Here is a 5,534-nt window from a genome sequence, read left to right on the forward strand (position 1 = left end):
TGAAACTGTATGAGTGTCCAGACTGTGGGAAAAATTTCATTTGGAATTCCGAACTGGTGGGACACCAGAGGACTCACATAGGAGAGAAACCATATGAGTGTCCGGATTGTGGGAAAAGTTTCAGTACTAGTTCTGGCCTTATAAATCATGCAGGTTTACACTGGCCGTTTGAAGGGTAGAAACCATTCAAACAGCCAGGCCACAGAGAGTGCTTCACCCAAAATTCCTCCCTTATCGCACACAACAAAATCCCATTGGAAATCCAGCTGAGAAATTAACTTTAGTTTCTGGCCTGATTCTTTTTAGTGAAACATGTCTCAGTACGAGGGAGGAAAGAAAAAAATGGAGAATGTTACTTAATGGAGCTTAACATAACATCTATTAATAGCTTTTGACAAGGAAAAAAATTGGCAGTGTCAGGTTTGCTGTCAACGTGTGGGCAAGGCAATGTAAAGCTCTCTTCCCAACACACGGGAGACGTTTCCATCTCTTTCACTCCTCTCTCAGGACTTCCTTTGAAATGTTTCCAAAAAATCCCTTCTAGTAAAGGGAGGAAAATTATTTGGAGCAGCCAAGTGGCATTTTAGGTATGCCGATGAACAATCCTGGTTTTACTGAGTTTAGAGGACACCAAAGAATTCAAGGTTTGTTCATTTCAGTAACACAATTCGGAGATCAGATGATAATCCTTTTTTTTCCTAGTAGATCACATTGCATATGATCACTTTCCAGAAGGACACCCAACAACCAGGATCACACCAAGGGCGAGGAGGAACCAAGAGGCTCTCTTGGCCTGATCCTCAATCTCCAAATGGGTTCAGATTTAAACGTTTGCCAGGTTTTTGAACTGTAAACTTTTCAAATTCTATTTAGTTCTCTCTTCCTTTCTGTCTCTCACTCGTTTTTGGTGCCAGATTTTTGTGCACACCTCTTTTCATGTCACATTTTATTATGGTTAGGAGCTGCAAACACTTGAAATGGTTGAACAGCCTCTGGATCTTTGAAAGGGCCAAACCATTATGTAAAATCTCGCATTCTAAAACAATGTTTAGAGCCCACCCCAGTGAGGACCAATTATACTTCGTGGCTATGGAATAGTGATGTCTTTGGGGAAAAACATGGAATGGAATGGAATGACTTGGAAGAGTTCATGGCTGGCTGTCTACTGCAATTGTTTATAGCAGGGAGTGTGTTTCTTTTGATTACCAATCTGTGAAGGCTTCATTTTTTTTTCCTATTGGGAGATGTCTCATTGGTAAAACCAAACCCACAGAAGGCAAGAAAGTGCGGCAGCGGGTATGAGTCTTAGGATACTAATAACAATAATTTATCTCAGACTTAAGAATTAAGTGCAGAACAGAAAGAAAGGAACATTAATTGAATTTGAAGTTACAAAAATACAAAGGAGACACCTTAAAACTGACACTAAGGGACCCAACAACCCGTTTGCAATAAAAAAAAAGATAAATTAGATTCCACAAAACCTATTACCAATATATAACTAATAAAATCAAGGAAAATTCAACAACAGAGAATCCCTTTCTGCCTCCCTCAGACCGGTATCATCTGGCTTTTCCCATCTAACCTGAGGTACTTTCAACACGCTTCCAATTTACCTCACAAAATTCACACCCGCATAATCCACCCTTTCCTGAATGCCTGCCATCACTACCAGTGCTCTCATTGTGGCAAAATTGTTCTCAAGCACACCACCCTGGTGAATTACAAGAGGACTCGCGCTAGGGAGAAACTTTCTGAATGTCCTGAGTGTGGGAAAAGCTTCAGTACTAGTTCGAATGTTACCAGCCATATGAAGTTGCACGTGGGAGAGAAAGGGTGCGAGTGTCAGGATTGGGAAACGTTTCAGTCGGAATTCCCACCTGGTGATACCCCAGAGGAGTCAAACTAGGGAGAAACCATATGAATGTTTGGAGTGCGGGAAAAGTTTCAGTCAGAATTCCTGTGGAGAAACCGTATGAATGTCCAGATTGTGGGAAAGATTTCACAACTAGCTCTAATTTAATAAGTCATGTAAGTTTGCACACGGGGGGGGGGGGAGCCATTCAGATGCCCAAACTGTTCAGTCACAACGTCAGAGTTCAGTTAGAACTCTGCTCAAGGAGACACATGCAGGGGAAAAAACCGTCAGGGTGCTGAGTGCAAGAAAAGCTTGATCGTCCTCCTGTGATCTTAGAAAACTTCCAAGAGTCTGCCCTGGAGAGCAAGGCAAAGGATGACGTGGCCATTCCTCAGAAAGCTAGCAGGCAAAGCTGATAACAAGACCTGGCAGTGGCTAAGAGCAGGAAAGTTGAAGAAAGAGACAAAGGGACTAATTCTGGCTGCACAAGACCAAGCCTTAAGAACAAACACTGCAAGACGATTGCACAGAGTGACTACAAACAGTGGCACGCCAAAGTAGTTACAATGGTGCATTGGAATATCTGCAAGAAATATGATTTGCCTGCAAGCAAGAACTGGTGGGACCACAAAACTGACAAAGTAATAGAAAATGAAAAAGCTAAAGTGCTCTGGGACTTTAGAATTCAAACACTGCCCTGGAGAGAAACCATTGTTTGCTTCTGGCTGGCCAGATTATTTTCAGCGAAAGAGGCAACCTTATTAGATCTAGGAGACTTAACTAGAAGAAATACTCTGGAGACAAAAGGATTTGCTTGCAAAAATCAGTGGATCAGTAGATGATAAACCTATGAGGGCCAAACAGGATTTCAAGAAGAGCTCTGTGAAAGGAAAGTGAGAATATGAAAATAACAGTGCAAAATGGAAATATTCCAAAGGTATCAAAACCATTCTTATTATATCAAATTTGATGTACTATACAAATATATAGAGACGGAAAAAGTCATAGGTGAGCTCTAATTGCAGCCAAAGTTTTAATTAGGATTGTCGCTAATTAAGCATAACAGAAACTGTTTGGGAGGAGATACGACATAGCCAGAGAGCTGGGAGGGATCTCTGCATCCTCTAGTCTAACCCTTTCCAGGGCAGGAAGTCCACTGCTCCAGCATTTGTGTTCAAAAGGTGGGCTGAGCTTCACTTGCAACACATTGTTCCCGGAGTGTAATTGAGGAACGCTGAGTTACTGAAAACGGCACACAAGATTGTAGGGATTATAGAATGTACTGTGAACGTGATTTGAAGTGAGTGCAAACAAAGCAAGTGTTGGACTGGAGCCATAGAAATGCAAGACATGGGTAACAAAAGTGTACAGGTAGTCCTCACTTAACAAGCATTCATTCAGCGACCGTTCAGAGTGAAGATGGTGCTGAACGAGGAGACTCATGGCCGTTCCTCATACTTGCGGCTGTGACAGTGTCCTTGCAGTCACATGATTGTGATTTGGATGCTTGGCAACCAGCGCATGTTTATGACGGTTGCGGCCAGCTTCTGAGAAGCAAAATCAGTGGAAGCTAGCAGGAAACCATGGGTGATTTGCTTAACAATCACATCTTAAGTCAACGCAGTCACGTGATGTTTTGCTTTAGAAGTGCATCATTTTTAGCGACAGGGTTTCTGGTCCCCATTGTGGTTAGAAATGGCCTTTGCTGGTAGCTGTTAACCACTCCAAGATAATACTGTAAGGTTCGCCCAGCCTGGATTCCACAATTTCCAATGAGACTCCATACCGAGGTTTTTTCCAAAGAAAGTTCAGCTTTTATTGTTGGCCAAGAGAAAAGCAGGGTGGACCACTCTCTGTCCGGCTGGCAGAGAAAAGACAGAGAACAGCCACACCCAGAACTGTTTACAACAGCTTTTATACATTTTTTGTCATCAGGAAGCATCTAGGAGGAGGGTCACACATGCACACACCCGTGTGCCTGCCTTCTAGGGTTGTCAAAACATTAGCTTAAGCAGTATAAACCAATAGTCAAGTTTCTAGCCCTCACTTGCTACCGGGGGTTTTCATAAAAGGCTTTGCAATCTAGCTTGCCCCAAATCGTGCAAAGGATCTGGTTGCATAGTGTGGTTAGAAGCAAGAGCAGGTGCAAAAGTTCATGCATGCTCAGGAAATGCGTACAAGCAAAACATTTGGCCTTTAGCTTAACCATATCTTTCCATTTCCTTTTGTACCTCTGCAAAATGTTAAAAATGTCCCTTTACAATCAGCAGAAGCTTGAGATACAGAAGCAAAATAAGCAGTTAGTCCAACCATTCCTTACATTCCTCCCTTTTAATTTGACCATAGGATGCTTCCTATGGCGTTTATATCGGGAACACATCCCTTAGGGATGGGTTTTAGGAACAATACTCCTGCGGGATGTTTATCTAACAGTTGGCCTGTTGGAGACGCCATAACAGTCAGGTCAGAAATGGCAGGTGGAACCATTCTTTGCACCAGGGGAATTACACAGGGAATGAAAATCAGTCCTGCAAACGCACACATCAGTACAAATAGCATTTTTCTTACCCAAGCAGAACCTAGAAGTCAGGAGAACCACATCAGGTATAGGAGGATAAAAAAATCAGGAGGTATAGAAGGAATTTCAAAGGTCAGAACACCAGGCATAGATACACTGTGGGACCATAAACATTTGGCTGTTTGCATCATTATGGAAACATTTGTTTCTACCTTGGTTGACAGTAAACATTTACAAATCATTAAAAAGGCAAGATACAACAAAAGGAATACAAAATATCGTGAAAAGGAACATCACAAGGCAGTTTCAGTTTTTCCTGGTGGTAAAACAGCAAACTATAAAACATGATACAATAATACAACTATTATCCATACTGCAGGCATTAAACATTTTCTGATGTAATAGGTTTCTCTTATACATTTTTGAGCCTCCCTCATAACAGTCAATTAAAATACTGAAAGTCAATCAGCAGATATGGGTTGTCCTTGCAGAGTCGTCGTAACAGAAACCGCAAAGCTATGGCTGGCTCTACGGCGAAGGGTCTGAGGAGAGCAGAGGTTTCTAGCACTTACTTCTCCTTCTGCAGCTGTTTCCTTAACAATTGTAGAAAAAGACTTGTATTCTTCTCTGCTTTGGCAACTTCCTTTGTGGGCTTCTTAGTCTCCTCGTCTGGGGTCATACTTTCTTACAGTGCAAGGCGTGCACCCAGGAATCTGGATCTTGACACTTCACAGCAGTGTTTGTAGTCAGCAAGATTTGGAACAGTCCCTTTCAACAAGGAGCTAAGCAATTTTTCTTTGAAATACTTTTATCAAAATTCAATCGCCCACATCCAAGGAATAACACAGATGCAAAGGTTCTTTAGGCGAGGCAGCTGGAACTCGTGAATGGCAGTTCTTGAGGGTAAGAATAAGAGCTTGAATATGATATTGGGCACTGTCAAACAGCAGTTAATTTGGGGAAGCATAAAGTGGGTCATCTTCAGGAGGGTCCTCAATGGGTTCTGCAATAGCAGGCAATCTATGCAGTGGGCACTTTCTCGGGGCCCACCTTCTGCAGTAAAACATCTAGGGGACAGCCTTTTGTTTTGTAACAAACAGTTCAAAACCTTTACTCTGATCAGGCAGGGCAAGAGCAGCAGCTTTTATCAAAGAGTCC

Source organism: Python bivittatus, unplaced genomic scaffold, assembly GCF_059951505.1.
Source record: "Python bivittatus isolate LINGU-HERP-01145 unplaced genomic scaffold, Pbiv_v1 ctg000800_np1212, whole genome shotgun sequence".
In the NCBI taxonomy this organism is placed as follows: Eukaryota; Metazoa; Chordata; class Lepidosauria; order Squamata; family Pythonidae; genus Python; species Python bivittatus.